The sequence below is a fragment of the Notechis scutatus genome, chromosome 1, assembly GCF_049901735.1.
Source record: "Notechis scutatus isolate UNSWTSFEM ecotype Mainland chromosome 1, rNotScu1.2, whole genome shotgun sequence".
Taxonomy (NCBI): Eukaryota; Metazoa; Chordata; class Lepidosauria; order Squamata; family Elapidae; genus Notechis; species Notechis scutatus.
Genome location: NC_142009.1, coordinates 203,598,193 through 203,625,294, shown reverse-complemented (window position 1 = coordinate 203,625,294; position 27,102 = coordinate 203,598,193). Strand labels below are relative to the sequence as shown.

The window sequence follows — 27,102 nt, the reverse complement described above, 5'->3', positions numbered from 1 at the left end:
TTCAATGATTCTTGTAATGTTTTGTAAAATTCTGCCGGAAGTCCATCTGGGCCTGGTGCCTTTCCATTATTTTGCTTCTTGAGTGCTTCAGTTAACTCCATCATCGTTATATTGCTTTCTAACATTGTTTCAATCTCTTTAGGTATCTGGGGTAAATTAGCATTCTGTAAGTACTGTTTAACTCTTTCCTCATCAATATTCTCTTGTGTGTATAGTTTCCCATAATAGTCTCGAATGATTTCCTTCTTCTCTTTACTAACATAGCAAACTTGGCCTTGATCATCTATTAATTGCAATATTTTCCTTGATTCTTTCTCCTTTCTCAATTTATATGCTAACCATCTACCTGGTTTATTTGCATCTTCAAAGTAGTTCTGTTTAGCACCTCTAATTTTCTGTGTTAATTCTTCTTTTTCTATTAGACCCATTTTATGTTTGGTTATATCCATTTTTAACTTAATGTCCTTTTTCTGTGGCATTTTCTGTAGCTCTTTTTCAAGTCCTTTATACTCATCCTCTAATGCCTTAGAGGCTAATTTTTTCATGGTATTTCTTTTCCTTGTACAGTCTATTATCAAGCCTCTGGCATATGCCTTCATTGTATCCCATACATTCTGGATTGATGTATCTTCTTTTTTGTTTTCTCTAAAGAAAAAAGCCAGTTCTTTCTCCATCCACTGTGTGAAGTCTTTTTCCTTTAAAATAGTATTATTTAATGTCCATCTAGATCTTCTTCTTTGTCCTTTCCATTTAATTGTCATTGGATTGTGATCTGCCCAAGTACTTGTTTCAATATTTATTTCTTGAATATTAGTTAACAATTCTGTTGACATCCATATCATATCTATTCTGGACCATGATATTTGAATAGAAGGTGTATTATTTAGTTTTAGCATTTCTTTCTCTCCATGTATCTTTTAAGTTTATTTCATCTACCATTTTAAAAAAAGATTTAGGGAGAGTCTTTCTGTTTTGCTTTGTTGTTTTCTGTGCTGTATAGTCCAGTTTATTGTCTACAATTCCATTAAAATCTCCCATCATAACTATATTAGCATAGTCCAGTTCAATTATTTTCATATGTAATTTTTTTATAAAATTCTTCTTGATTGTCATTTGGGGCATAGATTGCAATCAGGAGTGTTTTCGTATTATTGTCCATTATTTCCACCATTAGTATTCTTCCATCATCATTAGTATAAATCAATTTCGCTGGGATGGTCTCTTTAATATAAAAAAACACTCCTCTTTTCTTGCATTGTGTCAAGGAAGTAAATATTTTCCCTAATTTTGGCTGTACCAACTATTGTTCATATTGCTTTTTAATATGTACTTCTTGTAGGCAGATTATATCAAATTTTAATTTCTCCAATTTATGAAAGGTTTTCCTTCTTTTAACAGCTGAATTAAATCCATTTATATTAATTGTAATCATTTTTTTCTCTTCCATGGTTATGTTTTATAGTTAGGTTTAGCAGCTCTCATAGATCTTAATTCACGTTGTTCTTTGGCTTCCACCTTTCCATCTACTGCGCCTTCTTCCTTTTCAGTCGCCGTTTGGCAGTCCTCTTGGAATTCAATTAATGAGATCTCTTTTTCTGCCTCTTCCTCTTTCCCTCTGAAAAATTCTGTGTAAAATGATTCAGCTTTCTCAACTGAGTCAATTCTATATCTCTGTTCTTGCCATGTGAACATTACACCTTCTGGAATCAGCCATCTATAATTCACCTCTTTTTTAAGTAGCAATTTGGTCAAGAATTGGTATTCTCTTCTCATCTCTCTCATTCTTCTGGGCACTTGTTTCAAGACCAAAATCTCCTTGTCTTTGTATTTCAATGTTTTCTCTCTTGCCACTTGCAATATTTGCATTTTAATGGCTTTCTTTGTAAATCTGATGTGAACTTCTCTTGGTAAGCTATTTCTCATTGCATATCTTGTGAAGACTCGATAGACCTCATCTATTCCATCCATCATCTTCTCTTCAGTTATTTCCAAAGCTTCAGCCAATATTTCTATCATTATCTCAGCTAGGTTTTGTCCTTTTTCTTCCTCTATGTTTTGAAATCTAAGATAAAATTCTGATCTGTCCATCTCCCATCTCAGCATACCACTTTTATCTTGTTCAACCACCGTTAATCTGTTATCAATGTCTCCAATCTTCTTGTCTCTTTGTTTATCTTCTTCAATTTTTTGGAGTCTCTCATCATACTTCATCATCATTTGTTGGATGTTCATTACTTTTTCATCAGTTTTCCCTGTTCTTTATTCAATGTTCACTATTCTCTTTTCAATATTCTCTGATCTTGTTTCAATATTTTGAATTCCTTGCATAATCATTAGCAGGGTCACTTTTTCTTGTTCTTTTTCTTGCCTTAACATTTTCTGTATTGAACGTTGTCCTCCAGATGGTGGAGAGGAAGAAGTAGAAGTTGAGGAACCAGGAGCTGTTAATTTCCTACTCATTTCGAGCAATTCAAAATCTTCAGGTTCTTCCAGACCTTAATCCAATTGTGAAATAACCAATTGCAGTTCCAAATAAAAATAGTAGGAAAAAAGAAGCCAAATAGGAATAATAATAAAAAAGAAAAAAAATCTTCAGGTTCTTGTATACCTTAATCCAATCGATTAGTTAGATAACAGTAAAAATTCAAAAACGAAGGAAAAGACCATAAACACACACAAAAAAGAAAAAGTTGTAAAATCCTAAAAAAGGCAGAAAAGTGAAGAATAAAAAGCTAAAAAAAGAAAAGAAAAATTCTTCAGTTTCTTCAACACCTTAATCCAATTAAGAGGTCTCAAATATAAAAGGATGCATAAGAAAAAAAAGAAGAAGGCCAGAAAGATAAACAAAACAAAACAAAAACAATATGGAAGGTAGATGGAAAGACAAAAATACGAGGAAAGGAGAGAGAGAAAAAAGGCTACTCCCTTAAAAAGAAAAGGAAGGGAATCATCAATACTAAAGCTTTTCCTTTAAAATAAAAAGCAAGCGTAGAAATTTAACTTCCAAAGACAAGAAAAAAAAAACAAAGACAAGTTCCAAAGAGCCAAAAATCCAAATAGCTATTACAAAAAGTAAACTGATGAGGAGGGGTAGCGCAGCTTAGAAAAATTAAAAAGAGCACACTGCACTTTGTTTAATTATCCAAGGCTCTTGTTATAAGTCTCTTCTCCAGAGACTTATCACCTTTTCTTTTCCTATAAGCTTCAACACCAGACTCGAGATACTGATAGAAACTCAGAAGAGCACCTGCAATAATACTCTCTCATGCTCTTCCCTCTATCTTATCAAACAGGCAATGTCCTTGAAAAAAAGTCTCAGTTCTTTCTCAGCTTTGTCTGGTCAAAAGAGAAATAGAATATTTCCAAGCTTCTAGTTGGCAGTGTTACGAAGTTTCTTTTGCTTTCACTTTACCCCTCCTTTTCCAAGCAAAATATAATAAGAATTAATTAAAGAAAAAGATATTTTTAAAAAATAACTAAAGGGGAATCTCTAGCCGAAAATATTATAAAATCAAAAAGGAGAAAAAGAATAGATGAAAGAAGAGAAAAAAACCAGTCCAGTTTCAAAATATAAGATCATGTATAGAAAATCCAGCAATGAGAAAAAAAAAAAATATTACTTTGACATTCCTGTTTAAAATGGCCGCTTAATCACTTCTGTCAAAACTTTTACAGATTCTTTCTTTTCCTTAGGGTGTCCTTTCAAATCTTAGAATAAAGAAAACATTCTCACCAAACCGGCACACTCTCTCTTTCTGTTCTCTTCCATTTCAGAGCTGTCCCAACTTCAGCAGCTTTAATGGCTGCCTCTTTGCCGCTGGCAAAAAGAGCTTCTCCTGAATCTTCCAGGGACTTTGCGGTATCCCTGGGATCGACAGGATGCGCTCTTCACTTTCACCCTTCCCTTCCTGAATAAATCTTTAACAGTTTTTCCAAAGAGGTATTTCATTCTTTGGAACATATTTTGGAGTTTGTCCGCTACGTATCCAACCACCTCTTTGAGCGAGCCCTGGCTTAAAAGCCACACTTAGGTTTTTAATTGATAACTGGGAAGTGCTTTTGAACATGAAAACAACTTTACAATATACATATTAAGTGGCATTTACTCTTTGTATTAGAACTCATCAGCCATTACTTAATGAGCTACTTGTATCCCATAGGAAACAAAGATAAACAATTCTGGTTAGAACTACTTTGTGTAAACATCTGATTCTTCTTTTTATGCATGTGAACACGTCCTCCACCCCCTTTCAAACAGGCAAAGAAACACAGTGTCATCCATTTAATTAAGAGGACTTGGGAGAACTGCTCACAATTTTCAAGCTACTTCAGTGATATAAGTGCTGATCTGGAAAGCCCTTTTCACATTATTGTCTCAAAAAATTGTGTTTTCTTTCTTATTTTCTGAAGCCTCTTCAAGACTGAAAGACAATAATAGTAAGTCCAGTTGCAGGCAGTCTTGTCATGCATAACTCAGTGACAATTGCTTAGTTATCTCAGAGGAGTTCCACAAGTCATGGAAAGCATAAAAAGTGTAAAAGAATAAGCATTATAGATAAGTATGACAATAAGAATATTGTCATACTGGACTTTGTTGAAGAGCCTTGCGAACTCGGTGTAACAAATGACAAACAAGCACAACATTCCCCATTAATCTGATTTCTTCAGCTGAATGCTGTGTTTCACAGTGGAATTTTTAATATACTCAAAAACCAATTATTTATACTTGTAGAACTTTCATGAACTTTTTTTAAAAAAATTAAACTGTCTCAGAGGACTCAAGTCACTCTGGACTGGGCTTAGAAATGAAATGGAATCTAATGCAGATAATAAATTACTCAAGAAAATTATCAAAGGCATTCAGAATTGCTACATACAGAAATTGTAGAATAAACATCACTCGTTAGGTAAGCCCTTAGGTGGAGAACTAGACTGGTGTAGTGGTTAAGGCACCAGGCTCTAAATCAGGAGACTGTGAGTTCTAATTCCATTATAGGCATGAAACCCAGTTGGCTAACATTGGTGCAGTCTCTCTCCTTCAGCCCTAGAAAGATGCCAAAGGCAAATCACATCTGAAAAAAAAAAAAAACTTGTGAGAAAATTAACAGGGACCGATCCAGGCAGTTTCTAGAGCCATCTCCAATTTAAAAGCACACAAATAGGATAGGGTGGGATGGGATGGGATGGGATGGAACGGAACAGAACGGAACGGAACAGAACAGAACAGAACAGAACAGAACAGAATAGAACAGAATAGAATAGAATTCTTTATTGGCCAAATGTGATGGGACCCACAAGGAATTTGTCTTTGGTGCATATGCTCTGAGTGTACATTAAAATACATTCATCAAGAATCATATGATACAACACTTACTGATAGACATAGGATACTAAATAAACAATCAAATCATACTAGGAAACTAAATAAAACAATATAAATCATAAAGATACAAGCAACATGGTTAGAGTCATAAGTGGGAGCAGATAGGTGATAGGAAGAATGAGAATAATAATAATAATAGTCTTAGTAAATAATTTGACAGTGTTGAAGGAATTATTTGTTTAGCAGAGTGATGGCATTCAGGGAAAAACTGTCCTTGTGTCTAGTTGTTCTGGTGTGCAGTGCCCTATAGCGTCATTTTGAAGGTAAAAGTTGAAACAATTTATGTCCAGAATGTGAGGGGTCTGTAGATAGTGAGCAATAAAACAGATGCCTTTTAATAACTCTATTCATTGCACGCACCTAGAAGTTTCAAATGTTTTTAGATCATGCTAATCACCATACGGTGGAATTCAGGAGTCTTGTCTTCCTGAAATTTTAAATTCACAAATCACAACATCAAATGTGAAGGTCATTTAAAGGTCATTTATATCACTTTTTCTTCTAAATCCAGAGGATGAATGTTGATAGTATCATGGCTAAAACACAACTGCTGAGAAACAAGGATGTATCCATATCATGGTTAACTTCCAGAGTGCCAATGCACAATCATATGCATGTATTGTGTGTTTCTGTATTTATAAAGGCAAGTAGTTGCTTTCCATATAGTTCCTTTCTTCTGGTCAATTCTGGAAGAGCCACTTAGCAATAGGAAAAAAAAATTGTGTCAGTGTCTCCAACCAGGCTTACTTAGGTCACCAGGTTAACAAGTAGCTCAGCTGGAGGGCAGGAAATTAGTGGGGTTTCAGGCTGCTGAGATCAGCAGCCCATGGTGTTTTTTTTAAATAGTGGAGCCCAAATGGACTCTAAGTGTTAAAAATATTGATGTTCTGGTAATGAATTGTTGGGAATCTTCTGAGGAAAAAAAAATGCTTTCTCTCTTGTATATATAATGGATGACTTTTCATTCTGGACATCAAGACAAAGGGATTGTAAGTTTATCAAAGATAGATATTCTCTCTCTCTCTCTCTCTCTCTCTCTCTCTCTCTCACACACACACACACACACACACACACACACTTTCCTTTGGTGTTTTGTTGGTAATTGAAATGAAATGAACAACAGTGAGCTTAGAAAGCACAAATGGAAAGCTGCTGTTTCGGGGTTTTTTTTTTTTGCATTTCACAGTTGCATCTTAGAAACGAGGCACCCATGCTGCATTTCAATATATAGATCAGAAGCACTTCTAGCAAACCTGTGGCCTAAATTGATTTTCTTTTCATTTAAGAAAGGGTTAAGTCTATGAAACAAGAAGGGGAGAAAGAAAAAAGAAATTAACTAAAGTAAGGCCCTTGTGATACAATGACACTTGCTCTATGCTCTTACAGAGGAAAAAAAACCACAATGATAAAACACCACAAAGAGGAGTGTTATGAATTTTATTAATGACTAGAAGACAGTGTGCAAAACATCAAAGGTCTGTGGAAAAGATTAATGACCCCGTGTGAGACTGTTTAATTACCTCCAGCTAATTAGATTCTTGACCAAATTTTTAATATCTGCATTCCTTCTAAAGCCTAATTGAGATTCCACATTATTTATCAATCTTTCAAAAAGCCCTTAGTGTGCTGGTTTTTTTAAAGGTTTTTTTTTTCCCCTTTTGCACTTTGACTCCATTTATGGTCAATTATAAAATAAATAGCAAAGTAACTGTTCACCACAAATTGTATATGTGGAATACTTTATGCCTGTTTATTTTGACGAGGAGACTATCATTGGCAGCATCTCCTCTTCATAATGAAGCACTCTAACTAATAAATTGTCTGAGTCCACTGTAAACAGGGTTGATAGTATTTTGGTTATCCATGCTGGGCTTGGGAACGCCTCATGTGGTTTTTCAGTAAATGAAGCCTTTGCTATTGTCAGTTAATCCTTCGCTCAGTTTACCTTGGTCCAATCCCAGAGACAGGATGGGAATGTTTATTATACAAGCCAGAGAAGACTGCCAGGGCTTCGTTGCATGTTCTCATTTATTTGAGATTGTTTCATTGCTGCTAGAAGAACCCTTGCAGTAAATTGGTCTTGGTATTAAATAATTAATAATTGAAAAAACAACCACATCGCTAGTAGATGTTTACAGCGGCCTCCATAAAAGGCCCAGCCAATCTTCTTTCCATGTGGAATGTCCAATCCATAGACTAAATTCTGCGATTCCAGTAAGCACATAAGATCCAAGTATTCATGAAAAAAAAAAAAAACCTCTATAAAATCATGTAGCCTTTCAGGACATGAAACCTTGTTTAGCCAATAGGACTGAATTCAAAATAGGATAAACTGGCCAGATTGTAGCCCAGTTCACTATGCTTGCCTTCAGTGAACATCCTCATTAAATTAATGGGGTCTGCAGCATCGCAGCATATTTAATTAGTAGCACCTAAGACTATACATGTCCCCTTTTCTGAATAATGTGTATTGCTGGATTTTAGGATCATTTATCAAATCCTCTACATTTTATGAAAGATGAATTTCAAGAAGCGCTGGACTGAAAGTCCAAGCTATAAGTTACTAGCCACGAATGTAGTCAAATGAAATGAAAGCAATCATTTACAAGAAGCTAATCTTGATTTTAATTTAAAATTTAAACTTTATGATGAATAATTAAATTTAATGATCAAATTTAGAATTACTTGAGTTCATGGTTTTAAAAAAAGTTTTATGTAGTTTCATAAACAGGCATTTTCAAAATTTGTTTCCGACATTTATTCCTTCCATTTTTAATAAAGAGTGCTATTCAGATTTTCAGTGGACTATGTCATTTTGTTATGACTTAGCATTCCTTTAATACACAGTGACAAAACCACTTCTCTTCATCTAGAATAACAAGATGAATCCATACATATATTCATCTGACCAAGTTAGGACATTTGCAGTTCACCATTAAGATCCAGGTGGAAGAATTTGAAAGAATACAATAAATTTTGTAAATAAAAATGGTGACAGCTCACAAGGATTACTAGGTGCAAATAGAAATACACATTATTTCCATAGCAAGGAAGATAAAGCAGGAATAGTTAATTTGGTTACTTTATTTAAAGAAGAAAATATGTTCTTATTTGGATATCACTTCTGGAATTTGTGCTTGTGAAGAAAAAAATGAAACTTTGATCTTGGTTTTGTTGTATATTCATGTGTAAAGGCAAACCATTGAGGTTGGAGATTGTTTATTTTGTACTGTGCTAGGAAGAGTTGGAAGTCAATGCCCCCTTTTCTTTCTTTTTCTCTTCCCCTTGTATCTCACACTTCCTTTCCCCCATTCCCTTTCCCTCCCTTAATTCCCTGTTTTCTTTTCTTCTTTGTATTTTATATAATAAAAAAATTAAAATGATTAAATTGAAAGATCCAGGTGGAAGCTCCTTCCAGATGTTACCACCTCTTTAAGGACCTCTGCTGATCCACATATATTTGACACTGGAATCTGTGGCTTCAGTGAAAGAAAACGAACCCTGAATAACCTACTGAGGGTGAATATAGACCCTATGAATCTCCGGCTGCCAATTATTTACATCTGGGATTTGGTGAGACTTTTATAGTTATTGTGATACTAAATTGCATGGTAAGTGTACATTCATTCTTTAAGAAGAATTCAAATGAAGCAAAAAGTTCAGAGAAAGGCAATGAAGAGAAAGGAAAAGCTTCAAATTAAGTCCTCTAAAGCGAGATCAAAGGAGTGCGTAAATTCAGCTTTGACATTTGAGATAAGATATGCTTAATTATTCATGTATTGAGATGTATGTTGCTGCCCATCTTATCATGGCAACTCTGGATGGCTCACAACAAATAAAAATACCTTATATGTGAAACTCAGAAACAACCAATATATAAAACCTAAAATTGCTGCTAAGATTAAAAACAGATCTAATAAAGTAAGAATGGCCAGCGGTCCCATATAAAGCTCCCAATCTCCCTGCCCTACAGGCAGATTTTTAAGATACGTTATAGGCCAGCAAGGTCAAAGTGAATCTAATCTCAAGGGATATGGTGTCCCTCAGGGTTGGGATTCAAATTTTTAACAACCGGTTCTGTAGTTGGTGGGCGTGGCTTGGTGGTCATGTTATTGGCTGGGTCTGGCCAACTCAATATCACTCACATTGAGGCACCCATCTCCTTGCCTGGCCTCTCATGACTGTGGGGATGCTGCAACAGTTGTAAGTGTGAAAAATGGTCATAAGTCACTTTTTTCAGTGCCATTGTAACTTTGAATGGTCACTCCACACAAGCAAAGTACTAGCAAAGGAGGGGAAAATAACTCCAGAGAGGTTCCTGAGACAGGAAGTCTAGTCCTGCCAAGAATGTAATAAGGGTTAACGGAGAGGCAGGTTCTGTAAGCAACACCAGAATGTTTCCTTCCTGCCTTCCTTACAGGATTAGGCCAGTATTTTCTTCGAACAACTGGTTCTCCGAACTGCTTAGAATGTTAACAACCGGTTCAAGCAAATAAGTGCGAACTGGTAGAAACTGGTGTCCCAAATAGCAAGCATTGCAACTGAAAAGGCCCACAGCAAGGGAATATTCTTTAATTGATGGGACCTCCACCATTCTTTTCTTGTTCCGAAAGATTCCATATCTGCTCAGTTTTCAAGCATACCCAAAGAGGAAAAATCTAAATTAGCCAGTAGAGTTGTGCAATTATTGAATTTTGAGATTCTATTTGAAGATGATTTTATTGAATTTCTGAAATTCAGTGCATTTCCAAATCAAAGCAACACTTTGATTCAAATCATCAAACATGTACAAGTAACCTGAATGGATTGGATTTGGAGTTACACTCAAAATTAAAGTGGAAAAAAACACTACAGGCTGATCCAACTTTGATGTAATGTCCTTAAAACAAGTCAAAATGAGGCTCAGTAGTGTGTGTGGCCTCCATGTGCCTGTATGACCTCTCTACAATGCCTGGGCATGCTCCTGATGAGGTGGCGGATGGTCTCCGGAGGGATCTCCTCCCACACCTGGACTAAAGCATCCCCCAACTCCTGGACAGTCTGTGGTGCAACGTGGCATTGGTGGATGGAGCGAGACATGATGTCCCAGATGTGCTCAATTGGATTCAGGTCTGGGGAACGGGGAGGCCAGTCCATAGCATCAATGCCTTCATCTTCCAGGAACTGCTGACACACTCCAGCCACATGAGGTCTAGCATTGTCTTGCATTGGGAGGAACCCAGGGCCAACCGCACCAGCATATGGTCTCACAAGGGGTCTGAGGATCTCATCTTGGTACCTAATGGCAGTCAGGCTACCTCTGGTGAGCATATGGAGGGCTGTGCGGTCTCCTAAAGAAATGCCACCCCACACCATTACTGACCCACTGCCAAACCGGTCATGCTGGAGGATGTTGCAGGCAGCAGAATGTTCTCCACGGTGTCTCCAGACCCTGTCACATCTGTCACATGTGCTCAGTGTGAACCTGCTTTCATCTGTGAAGAGCACAGGGCGCCAGTGGCGAATTGCCAATCTTGGTGTTCTCTGGCAAATGCCAAACATTCTGCACGGTGTTGGGCTGTAAGCACACCCCCCACCTGTGGAAGTCGGGCCTTCATACCACCCTCATGGAGTCTTTTTCTGTCCGTTTGAGCAGCCACAGGCACATTTGTGGCCTGCTGGAGGTCATTTTGCAGGGCTCTGGCAGTGCTCCTTGTTGTGAATGAATAAAATTACTAAGCCTAAATGCAAAGCAGGTTTTGGAAGCCTGCACATTTGATTGGTCCTTAAACAATGAACAAGGATTGGTTCATAACAAGCCCCTGATTGGCCAAGCTTAGGACACTTCTTATTGGTTATTAGTTTGAACTTGATGCACTTAGTATTGGTTAAAAGGGTAGCAGCCAACCCTATAAAAGGGGTTACTGCTGCCCATAGCTTGCTCTGTTCTGTTCTATTTACTGTTATTAAAGAGTTGAAGTCACTGGTCAGATGTCTGGTCTCCATTACTCTCCAAACTTAACACTGGCGACGAGGATGGGATACGGAGACCGAAGAGCTGACTGATCTACAGAGCAACACACAGAGCACGTGGTCGAACACGCACCATCAACGGCAACATGGCCAGCGGTGCCGTACCACCCGCTCCATTCAACCCAGAAACTGAAGACTGGGAGTCGTACATGGATAGGTTCCAGATGTTTCTGGAGACCAACAATTTGAAAGATGCAACAACCGGCAAAAAAAGAGCTATATTTCTAACTCACTGCGGGCCTACCGTGTTTAAAATGGCAAAATCACTTGCCAAGCCAGCCGAAGTAAAAGAGATGGACTGGGACATTCTCGAGCCTTTACTATGGGCCCACTACGCGCCCACCGTGCCAACCTTAGTCAGAAGACATGAATATTACCAGAGGAACGAGTGGAAATGTGAGAGCCTTGCCAACTACGTCGCAGACCTCCGCAACCTTGGAGGCCTCTGCGGGTTCTCTGACTTAGAAGAAGCCCTCCGTGACCGCCTAGTTCTGGGCCTAGAAGACTGCTCGATCCAGAGTAAAATCATGGCTAAGGGGGACATCAGCCTCACCGATGCCCTTAAAGAAGCCACTGCAGCAGAGGCAACTAAAAAGTCGGCAGCCCGAATGCGGCGCACTAGTGCACCGCCACACCAACTCGCCAACGATACCTCGCCTCGCTCAGAGAGACACCCGGTATCGACTCACCACGAAGACCTAGAATCCCCGTCAGATAGCGATGAGGAAGAGGTCAACCGACTCTGAACGGAACGAGACCAGTCCACACAACGCTCACTTCGACCGTGTGCAGGATGTGGAGCGAATCACCCACGATCCAGCTGCAAATTCCTCGACGTACTCTGCTGCGTTTGCGGGAAAAGAGGTCACATCGCAAAGGTTTGCAGAAGCAAACAAAACTCCAAACCCCGACAGGCCGAATACCAGTCTTCAGGATTCTTCGGCACACCCCGAGACAAACTGAATCACCAATGGGGAAGCCACTCCTACAGAAACAAACCGTCCACCACTTCCACCAGGCGTGAAGAAACCAGGCGGGAAGAGACCCACCAAACAATTACCATAGGCCACGCTACATCCCTTGATGCCGGGAAGATCAGAGTGAAGGTCGCTATCGAAAACAAACCTTGTGTAATGGAGGTGGACTCAGGATCATCCCTCTCGATGGTGTCCTGGAAGACGCTCCAACAGCTCATTCCGACAATTCGCCGCCAAGACCTCAACCCTCAAAGGGTTATACTCAAAGACTACCAGGGTAACCGAATTCCCGTTGTCGGGTCCCGCCGATTCCAGGTCTCTTTCAAGGACCGCACCGTCGCACTGCCACTGACTGTCGTGGACCGTGACCGGCCTAGTCTTTTAGGCCTGCAATGGTTCAGACCGCTCGGAATCACTGAAGCCGGAGTCCACCATGCCGAGAGCAACGATTGGGAGGAAGCCCTCGTGCAAGAATTCCAAGACGTTTTTTTGAGCAGTGTACATATAACTTACCGTGGCCCTTTTTCCTTCCACATGAAGGAGTGTTGCTGGCAGAAACGATCCATGGTGTGTTATAATCTCCAATCGTGAGGTCATTTAGAAATGCTTCTATAGTTTCTTTTCCACACATCAGGGACTCAAAATAACAATTTTCTCTCCTGAGAAGGCCTTTGAAGGTTTTGGCAATGAAATTACCAATAGAAGCTGCACCATGTTTTTATTTTATCTCTGATAACTTTCAAATGGAAGTTGTTTAGAGGAACAGGTTAGAATAAAACAAAAACTCAGTTAAGAGAGAAAACACGTGCTTTCTTCTTCACTGGATGCAGAAAATGCATTAATTTATGTGTCCAGAGAAATTTAAAGTGAAATGTCATTTTGCATAGTAGGTATGCATAAAATAAAATAAAATATTTAAGAACAGAAAGAGTTTGTGTCATAGATATCTATATGCTCAATTAAATCAAATGGATATAAACTCTGCTTTCTGTATTTTCTTCTTTAAATAGTAGCCCTACCTATTCTAAAAAACAAAATCTCCAGACATTTTATATAAAGACAAACAGAAATTGAGAATAAATATGAACTATATTTATACAATTTAATTTATGTTAAATTATATTTATTTGATTTATAGCCATTTGAGAGCAGGGGTATTTAAAAGAGTTTAAATTAATAAATCAGAAATATGGCAAACCTTATGTCACATACATTGAAATAAAAATAACCTAATAGAAAATATTTTATTAAAAGCAAAGCAAAAAATAAATAAATACGGTGCAGTTCACTGAGGTAACTAGGACATTAAACTAAGAGTAGATTAGGATGAAAGAGTACCAGTTTGGTACAGTGGTTAAAGTGCTGACCTAGAACTGGGAGACTGTGAGTTCTAGTCCTACTTTAGGCATGAAAAAAAAAAAAAAAAAACAGTGGGGTGACTTTGGGCCAATCACTCTCTCTCTCAACCCAGCCTAGCCCACCTCACAAGATTGTTGCGGGGAAAATAAATGGAGTGAAGGAGTATTCAGTATGTTAGCTATCTTGATTTATTTATAAAGCAATAAAAGCAGCATCAAAATCTAATAAGTAAATAAAATAAATAAATAAACTAAATTACCAGATAATATCAAGAACATCCACCTTCAAGATATTTGGCAGCCTGAGAAGGAACATAAAATGATTTTCTTGTCCTAGTCAAAGAGAGTAGAATCCAAAGTCTACCAAGATATTTCAGACCCAGAGAAAAAAATTCTCCTTGAAAATGTCCATTTTTTACCTAATGTAAGTTGTGGGCTATGGGCAAATAAGCATCAGCAACTTAATGCTAAACAAGTTTCTATTTTAATTTTGGAAACCATACGGAAAAATGTACAAACAATTGCAAAATTGCAACTATAAACAGGGCCATCAAAACCTCAAAAAGGATACTTTTTTTTTTCTTAAAAACATAGACACATAATCAAACTAGCTCAAATTCAACCAACTGGAGTTGGTATCTTTTGCAGATTGATACTGGTCCTGCATACACCCCAAATTGGGTTCCATGTCTTGAAAATATTCTAGCATATTTTAGCATTTCCCCCCCCTGAAAGCTTTCCACAGTCCAGTATCCACTGCCAGGAAATTAGTCTTTTTTTGGTTTGTTTGTTTACTTCTTCTCAGCATGATCTAAATGACTTTACTTTAGGTGACTCCCAATAGTTAAATCTTTGCTCGGTTCTAATAAAATAGCCACATCCATACCAAATTACTAGTGGCCCATCCCAAATAAGATTAGCTGTTCATTATTCACAAGGTCCCAGCTGTAGTCCCAGTGCTACACAAATGGCTCGGAAGTGACAGGTTCATCCAAAGCCCTAGAATGAAACAGCACAATACTTTAATTTGTACTGTTTGGTTACTGTGGCACATGGGTATTACAGGACAGGGCGCTTACATGGCATCCGTCAGACATATAAAATTCAACATTTAATGCTGGCATCCTTGCCTTTATTTTCTCCACCCGCCCCTCTTATTATTAACTCAGTCCCTTTTATTGTCTAAAGGTAGAAATGGCAGCTTTATTTACACATTTTTCCCCCCAGGAGAAAACATTAGGCCAGAAATGGTGCTACAAATCAATGCAGATGAAAAGAAAGGGTGATCTTGTCAGCAGGCAGCCTTTCGGTGGTAGAAATTACAGCTCCTTTACAGCTAGCTGAGCGCGTGCTAAACGCAGCCATCCATATTACCTACAGGCAAAAGACTGTCCTTTTTTTTTTTTTTAACCAGCAATTCATACCAAGTTCAGATCTTACCTAGGTGCAGCACTTCAGAAGGCTTGCGAACCTGTTTTCATTGACAGAGTTGCCCAAAGAGAATAAAAGTATGTCCAAGACCTTTTAAAGGATCTTGAATGATATGGGTTATTCTCCACTATCCGTTCTTATTTCCAGGCCTTTGATTTTCCACTGTTGTTTTCCCAATTTCCCTTGTTTAGAAGGAAAATCAAAATGTCTATGAATAGGTAGTTCTCAACTTATGACCAGTGGCTTAGCAACTGTTTGAAGTTACAACTGAGTTATGACCAAGATTCAAAGTTCTGACTGTTGGGTCCCTCCACAGTCACATGATTGAACTTCAGGTGCTCAGAACACAAACACGGTTATGGTTGTTTACAGAATTCCATAGTCACATGACCATGTTTTATGAGGATTTTGCCAAAACTTACACCCAATTTTCAGCAAAACTTCACCCATAGCAATCCATTGGTTCATTTAAAAAGCACACTGATCATTTTATGACTGACATGTTCACTTAATAAGTGCCACCAAAAATAGAGGTCAAGAGACCAACCCGTTTTAGGATCATTATGGCACATGACCATAATGGGGCATCTCCATTACAGTTGTATGTCGAGGGCTACCTGTAACCTCAAATTGTACCATCCATCTTCATACCAGGGTTGGCATCAGGAGAAGCAGGGAGCAGCCCCAGGATTTGTCAAAGTACACAAATCTTTACCAGACCCAAAACTATTTAAGAACAAATAGTAATCTGAGGATTGCATTCTATTTTTGAAAGCTAAGATTTCCACAGCAATGCTGTCTAGTGCCATTATTACATTTTGTCATAGCAGATTTCCAAACTGGAAACAAGTACTTTATTAAAGCACATAGGATACTTGATTTATCATGAAGTCACTCACAGTACTTGATTTGCCATTGTCATGGCATCTCTTTGGTGAATGTTGCCCCCACCCCCATCACTGCATTGCACAGCGATGATTCCAGATCATCCAGTGCATATTGTAGAGGGTTTCAAATTGGACTCGCAATGAATCAGATCACAAAACACTAACCTAATATAGCATATAATTGCAAGCCATCAGGCTGCCTGGGATTCATATCTCCTAGGTCCCATTTAAAAGTTTATTGCTTAGTACATCCCAGAATAAAACAATAGCAAAAACAATTCTGGAAGCTTGAAGGATTTGGGGATGGTAATAATATTTGTCATGCTTTTTTTTTTTTTTTTCAAATGAAAACCTTGTACTGAAATCTATTTCTCCATCTCTTTTCACTCTGAATGTTTGTATTTCTCTGCTACAGTTTCTAGAAAATTTTCACTTTCTTTATCTTGATGTCTAGTCCTCAGTAACACAACTGGCAGGAGGATAAAATAGTTATAGAGAACTTTTTTAACTTTTTCTTTCCCGCTGGGAAAACACACCAAGGACCACAACCACTTTCTGACTTAGAGATTTCCAAAAGCCATGCCACAAACTGTGATTGGTTCTACCAGTAATTTTCCAAATGCAGAGTGTAAGAGGTCTTTTTCTTTGTTTTTCCAAAGAGCGGCTGTATAATAAAGGGTGACACCCATGCAAAGGCTTTCCTAGTAACTCAAGTGCAACATAATGCGGCAAATAATTACAATGACCTTTAGTTCACCCATATTTCAACAAAGGTTAAGCTACTCTTTAGTAAAACAAATATTTCCTCTGGTCCAATAATAACAGCAGGCACAACCAGGTTCTATTGACAAACCAAATTGAAAACGTTTAAAAATACAACATTTCCTAACCTAGAGAAATACACAAAATCTAGTGCAGCTCAGCATAAACAGTTGAAAATATTTGACAACAATCATTATTATATTTGCTTTGTCATGTTTGGCATGGCATCATCAATATTTCTTCCAATATTCCCCCACCCTACCCCACCCTTACTACTTAAGTTCTACTGCTTGACATTCCTGACAGCAGGAGGAAGAGAAGAAGAAATCAGAGAAGAAGGAAGAGAAGATGTTTTTCATTCCTGGCTAAAGCTTGTAAACAATTTACATTTTTATTTGGTAGTCTAGAATAAATGCACAATTATTTAAGTAACTGGGACTCAAGATACTTAGACTTGGAAAAATAAACTTACAAGAAGGTTCACATTGTTGTCCAGGAAGTGGCTGATATATTTTATTTAGTTTCTCATGCTCCAAGCTTTAGCAGTTGACCAGATAAGGGCCAGGTGTGCTTTGCACATTTAATTTGTTTAGTCTGCAGCTAATTCAAACAGCCCTTTGATCTCTACAACTGGGACTGGCCTCTACCATTAAATCCTTGGGTTGACTGTAACAATTCCATTCCCCAGAACTTCATTTCATGGGCTATCATGGAATGGAATAAGTTAAAGTCTCCCAAAGCTATTGCTCTGCAATTGACTATTTTCTAACAATGTCCAATGTCTACAATATTGCAAAACTTGTGCACAGCAACCATATTCAGTTCAAATTTTGTTTTTGATTCCAGCTTTGGGGTTGACTGTTTAAAGTTTAACCAATTTTAAATGGCCTTGACTTAAGATCAAGATTTGTCCAATTGCGCCCCCCCTGTCCCCCCCGCAGAATGGAATGAAATTATCAAGAATGGCAGTCCTCTAAAACCCATTAACTCTCTCAAACTTGAACTGGATCATTTGAGAATGTCTATGCAATGCATGTTTAAAATATTCTTCCTGCGTCTTTCTAAAACACTGTAAGCATGAGTGAGGAAGGCATAGCACACCAGCTTCCAACAAGTTCAGCAAAAAAAATTAGGTAAACCAATGCAGAAAGAGTTTTTCCCAGGTGAGAATTTTAAAAAAAGTTTTTAAAAGGACTTGGCATGAACTGAAAAATTATCACTGATTTTCCTTTGTAGAATGGCACGTTTTGCCTCCTTGATCACAAGGCTTTCTGTATTGCCATGAAAGAAGCATAACTGGATGGCATATTTGATACCTCCTCAAAACATTATCTGAATGTGATAGGTGTCTGGATGAAAAAATATTGGCAAAACTTTGTATTTTCTGGGCAACACTCAGTAGAATTCCTATCAAGGTGCCCTGATAGCTTTGCTGATCCTGATCAACAAGTTTTGTGAGATGCCAAGATGGTCAGACTAGCAAGCTTGGCCCTTTCTGAGAAGGACCAACTAATAAACTATAGGATTTGGTTGTATCAGGATTGTAGCTTGCTGATATACTCTGTGTGAGTTACTTAGCTGAAGCAACAAGAGACAGTGGTCCATCACGACCCAATTCTACAGAAAAAGAGACTGGAAGAGAAAAATGGCACAAAATCACACTACTATTTTGAAGGACATATCTCATTTCCAAGTCATTGCAAAGGAAGATTGAATTGGTCTTCAGCTGTCCCACATTTAAAGTAGTGTTCCTTCTCCTGCCACCCTAATAATTTACAGTTCTTCATTAATGGTAGTGGCAATTTCTCTCCATCTCTTATTGTCTGCTTGAGGTTGCTAAGAATGCCTTCTATTTTCTGGACATTGCTATCATTAACATTTTAATTTTGGCTGCCAGAGAGACTGGGCACGTGTTTTCTCCAGATGCCTCTGTACTCCTTAATGTCTATTTTTTTCTTATGCACAGGTTTAGCACACTTTTGAAGCAGCACAAGAGCTGTTTTTAAAAAACAAAGCAACTCCCATTCTGTGAAGAAAATTGAGCCAAACCAGGAAGATCAGCCAGGTTCTGCCAGCTGTATGTTGCTAGTTCTTCTGTCTCAAATAAACTCATTACAAATCTTTTCTGCTTCTACCAACATATGATTATACTTTTTATAACCTGCCTATTCCTACCCTGTTTGGTATGCAATATGAATTACCTCTGGGTGCTGTTGGGCATGGTCATTTAGTACAAAGAAGTGGCATTCCAAGACTTGCAAGACTTTTCAGTTTGGTACATATGGAAGCTGAGAATAAACTGATAAAAATTCTATCTGTTCTCCCTTTTCATCAGAATTATAAATCACATTTTTTCAGAAGAGTGGTAGGCTCATGCTTAGAAATAAAATGAACAATACAGACAGACACTCTACCTTCCCATTCATATTCCTAAGACATCTGGAGGATTTTTAAATAGCAATAGCACTTAGACTTATATACCACTTTATATGCTTTAGAGCCCTCTCTAAGCTCTAAAGTCTTAGGTCTTGGTTTCTGTTTTTTTAAAGCTAAGCAAAATCAAGCAAGTAAAAAAACAAAAGATAAAACTTTTTTTCTAATACAAAGCTTCACCCTTCAATTTCAGTTTGCCATGTACTTGCTACAAGTTTATTTCCCTTTTTCTTTGAAGGCTTCAATCAACATTTGAAAGACTTGCTACAGGTAACATTTGTAATATTTATTCAATCACCAATGATGCATCCTATAGTAGCTCAGCCTGATTACTATTTAGAGAATAGAACAGAACAGAACAGAATAGAATAGAATATTTCTTTACTGAATTCTTTACTGCCCAACTGTGATTGTATACACAAGGAATTTGTCTCCAGTGTATAAGCTTTCAGTGTACATACAAGCAACAAGTGATAAATCATGTTCATAATCATAAAATACAACCATCATAAATCATAAGATACAACACTCAGTGATAGGATACTAAATAAAAGCAATCAAGAGAAATCATAATAGGATACTAAATAAATAAATATTATCCTTGAGGAATTAATACTGCTATCAAATAATAATCAATTATTCCAATCACATCAACAGATGCCATCGTACACTGTACCTTGTACATGTAGTAATCATGGGTGTGTGTCCTTAGCTGGGATGCTACAAAAGCTAAATGAATTTACACCCTGTTACTTATTCATGAGTGAGCTGTGCCCCTGAATTTTAACAGGCTACGCCTTAAACTATTAGCTGTATATCTGCTTTATGTGATGTTCCAACATAAGCTGGCAGTCCATCAATTCAGTGTCCATACATTTCTCTGAAAGCTATATTATAATTAGAGCTTAGGTTAATACTATTCAGTAACCATAAAACAGACATAAAATAATTATAACTCATTTAATGAAATTAGAAAAAAAGCAATTATTAGACTCCCATTGTGAAGCTTTGCTGTGAGGGACAGATAATCTATCTACAAGATGTACTTTAAGAACATCATTTTGGAAGAAATAAAATGAGATGAAATACGGTTTTGTTTGTGTTTTAAGGAAAGCTCATGCTAATAAATATAAGTGTGGAAATTGCAAGGAATAGTTGTTCCATGGAAAGAACAAGGACTACAGATTTATAACATGTCTTTATACAATCGCATAAAGTGACATGAGACTGAATGTCTTCCAAACTTTTTACAGGAGTTTTTCTTCAGAAATGTAAGCATTACACTTTTCTTTCTTGTCCCATAATAACTTTTGATGAACCCTTATTATTCCATCCATAGACAATTATGTTCTACTTTTCAAGATTTTCATACATTTCATCACCTTACAGGATGTCCAACTAACATTAAATGTAATCACAGAGTATGAAACTATTATGTTAATTGTAATTTGCAATCCCAGGCTGTGATGTTATAAAGAATAAATAATGTAACATAGTATGAGGCAGGACCAGTCCAATTCTATCATCTTAATCTGGAAGAAAAGGATCATTGAACTTCTACATACTCCCTGTGTGTGCAAAAATGAAAAAAAAATGAAAAAGATGATATTTATGAGATAGAAAATACCAACCAAACTGTCAAATTGTGATCCTCTATTTGTCCCATGCTAGGACTAAAAGGGGCCAGGATTGTGACATAAATACACACAGCTGGAGAGAAACAGGACCCTTACAACGAATAGGGCACACTTGCAAGCAGAGCTGCTTATTTTCACAGCATAACATTCGCTCCAAGAAGTTTCACTTTTTTCACCTTCATGTAAATTATACTCCACATTGAAAAGAGGAAGAAACAGACTGTGAAAAGGGTATATACAGTATTTTGGTGGTGAGGGGGTGGGGAGATGGCATAATGTCTGACTTCCCTATTAATCCAAATGTTAAAGTGACTGGTGACATTTTCTGTTTCCTCTTACACATAAACAAAAGACAAGTTCAGAGAACTTCTGCCTCTGAGAGTTAAGAAAGTCTGAATGAGTGACGTCCTCCAGAGAGAAGTTTTCTGTCACTTAAGCCATTCACATATATATATATTTATTTTTTTTTAACAATACACATATTTTTCTTCTTTAAATCACCAGGGATCCACATATGCATTAAAGATCACTCAGGTCATATCCAGTTCCAGACAGATTTTGCTACAGTCAGTTTTTTATGACGATCGTATAAAATGTTTGAAATGCACTAGTGACTTCCACAGCTATTGTTTGCATGTCGTTAAATAAGCAGAATATCACATAAAGATTGTGGTATTGTCTTTCTATCTGGATTACATAAATGTTTGAGAAGGAAAAATCGTGAAATTTTGATTTATGAAGTTGCACAGTAAATTTTGATCGGTTGCAACTTAGTTCAGTTTGACACACAGTGTATTCTTTTTCTTACATTTTAGAACAATCTGCAAATCATTTTTAAATCTACAAAATAAAAGAAACATAAGGAAATGAAAGAGGAGGAGATTGGTTGCAACAACAAGTTCACATTAGTTAACAATGATGTTTCCCATTTTTTTTTAAACTAACAATATCTTCTGGAGTAAATTAAAACAAAAGCAAAATACGGAAGTTAGGATGGTTGAATCTCAACCTCCTTAGTCAGGTCAGAGAATTACAAGATGCACTTCTTGACATGCCAGATCATAGACCTAAAATCCTACAAAAGGATAGATTATTAGTTTTATTAATTTCCCCACTTCTATTGACTTTGGAAGATTGCCATTATTACATTCTTCCTAGGGTTCAATATCCTGTACTGTTTAATGGTAGATGAGAAAATTAAAATAAACATGTCAAATGTAAATATAGTTACTAGGTGGGAATCTCTCGAATGTATTTCTGATACTGAGATTTGCAAAACTAAGAAGGTTTTTTGTTGTTGATTATTATTATTAATAATCATTGCACAGTCAGCCAGATATTCAGACTGGCTTTGGCATTTTTGTCTATCTATAGAGTCCAAACTAAGGTCCTGGGATAGGCAAATATGGATGTTTGATGGTATTACAGATATCAGCGCAGGATGGAAGCTGTTCCAAGTAAAGCCGCCTTCTGCAATTGACTTATTATTATTATTATTATTACTATTATTATTTATTATATTGTATTCATTAAACATGAAACTCAGTCAATTGAACATTTAAAAATGTATCGCAAACATCATTTCCTGGCGCTGATAGTTGATGCGGGTTGCTGCGAGCATCCTAGGTATCAACCAAGTATTTTCTTAAGATGTACGATTTTCTGAGTAGCACAGTTCCGGTGTTGTTGTTACCGGAAGCTGCAATTTCTTGATGTATTTTATAAAATTCTTGAACATGGTACCAAGTGCCCTGATGACAATGGGTATCACTGTTACATGATTCATCCATAATCGCATAGTTTTGATGACCAGGTCACAATATTTCATTATTTTTTCCAGTTCTTTTTCTTTGACTCTGGCATCTCCTGGTACAGCGATATCAATAAATTGTATGCTTTGGTTTTTGACAGCTGTGATATCCGGCATGTTGTGTTTCAGATGACGATCTGTCTGTATTCAAAAGTCCCACAAGATCTTTACCTTCTCATTTCTGACAACTTTTTCCACTTTATGTTCCCATGGCTTTTTGGATACAGGTAAGTCATTTTTTTTACATAATGACCAGTGGATTAATTTAGCAACTCAGTCATATCTAGCTTTGTAATCAGTTTGCATGATTTTGCTGCACTTACATATTAAGTGTGAAAAAGTTTCAACTTTGTAATTACAAAGTCGGCAGTTTGGGCTGTCAGTGGATTTTTGTATCTTGGCTTTTGTGGCATTAGTTTGTAGTGCTTGTTCTTGAGCAGCAAGCATTAAACCTTCCATTTCTTTCTTGATGGTTCCCATCTTAAGCCATGCCCATATCAAGCTATTATCACATTTTCCTTCAATGTTTTTCAAGTGCTGTATCATCATCATCATCATCATCATCATCATCATCATCGGTCTGTGAAATTTGTTGCAGCTGTAAGGGCACCAAAAGGCAATGGCAATTCATATTTCATCTATGGAAATACCAATATCTTTAATCTTCAATCCTTGCTAAGCCCTTTCAGTTCAAGTTATATATTGGAGCCTGAATGATGGGTGCTCACTCTTCACTCACTTCTAGCCTGCCCCTAAATCAGAGCTGCCTTTAGAACTTAAAGAGGGGCAGTTACTTTTGTGATCAAAAGTCAGGGAAAGGACAGTTTCCCTCCCTGTCTCCTAACATTGCATGCCATTTATGCCTTAGTAAATGCAAGAGGAACACGTGGGAAGATCAAGCTACAATCCTCTTAAACTATAAATTAAAAATAAATCAGGATGTCAAAAGATACCATAATCCCTAGCAAATATTTTCTTTTACAGAAAATTCATTTCCAGGAAACATTGTTCAGTGTGGATCTCTGATCACTGGTTGTTTTCACCAGAAAAAACATGTTCTTAAGGAATGGAATAGCAATAGCAATGCCGCTTTATAGTGCTTTACAGCCCTCTCAAAGTAGTTTATAGAGTCAGCATATTTCCCCCAGTAATTTGGGTCCTCATTTTACCCACCTCGGAAGGATGGAAGGCTGAGTCAACATTCAGCTTGGGTGGGATTCGAACTACCAAATTGGAGTAGTAGTAGTTTGCAGTACTGCACTCTAACCACTGCGCCACCGAGGCTCCTTATAATGGCACTTCAATCTGCACTTTCTAATATGTCAATTTATGTTGCTGCCAATGGCAATTTCTGCAGACCTCTTGGTTGCATTAGCTATGCACTAACTATTTTATGAAGATTTTATAAGTGCTTTTAATACATTTTAAACCTCTCTTCATTGAGGTGCCAAAGGCAAAAATTGTATAAGGTTGCTGTTTAACACAAAACAATCATCAACCAAGAATTAGAGTGTGTGTGTGTGTGAGAGAGAGAGAGAGAGAGAGAGAGAGACAGAGACAGAGACAGAGACAGAGACAGAGACACACAGAGAGAGAGAGACAGAGACAGAGAAAGTCAGTTGTATTGAGTAATTATGTCTATTTACAATTCATTTTAATCACCTTGACCATTTAATTACTGCATATTTATTTGATCCTCACCACATATTTACAAAGGAGTTGCACAGTGAAACGGAAAAGCAGGAGCATATTAGCTAGCTAATGAGTAAATCCTCAGAGAGGGAAATTGAGAATAAATATCAAGGTCAAAGGGTACAAACAGATGGATGAATGGATGGATGGATGGATGTTCCTTTGAATTTAGAATTCCTGAAATTTGATGGAATCTTTTCTTCTACTCATTTACAGTCAATAATTAAACTCCAATTTTTCACTAAATCAATTAATTATATTTTGCACAAAGCAAGGCTTACGTTAATGTCATATGCATTAATCAGAACAGAGAGACTGTGAGAGCTGACTTTAAATTTACTCATATTTTTCCTATATTTTGCTTAGACAATTTAATCCAATCTGTATTATGGTTTACCTTTTGGCTTTTAACACTGATGGAATCTCTTTTATTGGATTCCTGATGATGCCTACTGATGTTTTATGCATAATGATGCTCAAATATAATTGAGCTGTAAGCTTCAGCTTAATTATGGAGCTTCATGATACCTTCAGCACTTTTTCTTCTCTGATTACTGTAACTGTTTTGCCATAACCCCTCTAAAATCTTTCATCTATTAAAACATGAATAGATAAGCCATTTTTAAAAGAAACTCTAATTAGGGAGTTGCAATTATCTTAATGTATCTTCAGTGTTTTAAGAAAAAACCTTTATGGACTGTACCTTGTGCAATATAAAAATAAAATAAAATAAAATAAAAGCAGGCATATTTAATAAACTGAATCATGAACACGTGCATGCTAGAAACCACAAAAGTTATAGTGGAGTATTGCTACCAAGCCAACATATACAATCTTTAGCACATTTTTAAGATACTTGCTATTTCTAAATATATGGCATTTTTTCCCCTATAGAAGTATTCCTTAACTTACAATCACAATTCAGACCAAATTTATGTTGGTGAAAAACTGTGATAAGTGAGTTTTGCCCTATTTTACAACTGTTCTCGTCCACATTTGTTAAGTGAATCACTGCAGTTGTTAAATTAGTAACACAGTTGCTAAGTGAATCTGGTTTCCCCATTGACTTTGCTTGTCAAAAGGTCGCAAAAGGTGATCACATGACTGGGGGAACACTGCAACCATCATTAATGTGAGTCAATTGTCAAACATCTGAATGTAAATCATGTGAATATGGAAATGCTACAATGGTCAGAAATGTGAAAAATGGTCATAAGTCATTTTTTCCCAATGCCGCTGCAACTTCAAATGGTCACTAAGAGAAACTGTTCTAATTCGAGGTTTATCTGTACTGTAAAATTACAGAAGCAACCTGACTTACGGCCTCTATTTTATCCAAGTTTGTTACTCTGCAGCATGCTAAACTTAAAAGTAGGTATCTCTAAAGCAGGGGTCCCCAAACTTGGCAACTTTAAGACTTGTGGACTTCAACTCCCAGAATTCTCCAGCTGGCTGGAGAATTCTGGGAGTTGAAGTCCACAAGTCTTAAAGTTGCCAAGTTTGGGGACCTCTGCTCTAAATGTACAAATTCAAGCATAGCTGTTCATGTAATGTAGTAATTAATATTTCAACTTAGGGACTTTGATAACTCTGTTTTTTCCCCTTCTATTTCACTGATCACATGACCTCTTATCTCTTCTGATAGCTCCTCAGCTTTGAGTAATTAAAAAGTTAAAATAAAAATTTGCTTCATATATGGATCCTATTTTCTTGTCCTCCAGACCAAATGTTGACTCAATTATTTCTTTAACTGATATGTTTTACATTGATCATTCATATCTGCTTCATGGTCAGTACCTGATTTTATTTCACTTTACTATGTTCTATTTATATAGTAGATGTTGTCCTCATAAAGTCTGAACTTATATAGCTTGAAGCAGGCAATAAACAAAAAAAAATGCTTTGCAAAACTCTATTTACTTATGTCATGTATTGTTGTATTGTGCTTATCCAATCCAAATTTTGTAATACCAGGTTCCTCTATTTTTTAATTTTTGCAGTCCAATCACTGATTAAGCAGTATTATTATTCTTAAAGTTACATTTAGCACCTCTTGCAATTTGCTTCTAACCTCGGTGTCTTCTAAAACTGCATATACTTGTATAATACTGATGTTCACTTTTTCTAATAAATGCAATCCTGTCGTTTGTTAGATTTTCCACTGAGCTTGATACAAGAATATATTGTCTATATGCCATTGTCTCTTCATTTCCTTAGCAATAGCACTTAGACTTATATACTGCTTCACAGTGCTTTACAGCCCTCTCTAAGTGGTTTACAGAGTCAACATACTGCTCCCAACAAACTGGGTCCTCATTTTACCGACCTTGGAAGGATGGAGGGCTGAGTCAACCTTGAGCCAGTGAAAATTGAACTGTTGCCAGTAGGCAGAATTAGCCTGCAATACTGCATTCTAACCATTGTGTGACCAGAGCTGTGATATTCTCATGTTTTGCAAAGTATGTCATGTAATCATCCGACTTAAATTTTTCAAATATTTTTGTTGGGTATAATGCTGGAGGGCTATGATAAAGGGACTATATTCCTAGTTTTACATGTATTGATAGCAGCAAGGATTGTATTTGCACAATATTGGAAAAATGAGAACACTCCAACAGATGAGGATGTAATTCAGAAAATATTGGACTGTGCAGAGATGGATAGATTGACATTAAAAAAAAAAGACAAAGGAGATACAGAATATTACTCAACATGGGATA

At 37.0% G+C, this 27,102-nt stretch overlaps 1 long non-coding RNA gene across 1 annotated transcript in view; it reads right to left on the bottom strand.

Annotated features, from left to right (window-relative positions):
• The window catches only part of LOC148133169 (uncharacterized), a 74,096-nt gene extending 56,738 nt beyond the window's left edge, over positions 1 to 17,358 (bottom strand). The window contains exon 1 of the long non-coding RNA XR_015747169.1: positions 17,283 to 17,358. This is a non-coding gene — a long non-coding RNA (uncharacterized LOC148133169). The remainder of the gene's footprint in view (positions 1 to 17,282) is intronic.
• Positions 17,359 to 27,102: the final 9,744 nt, after the last annotated feature.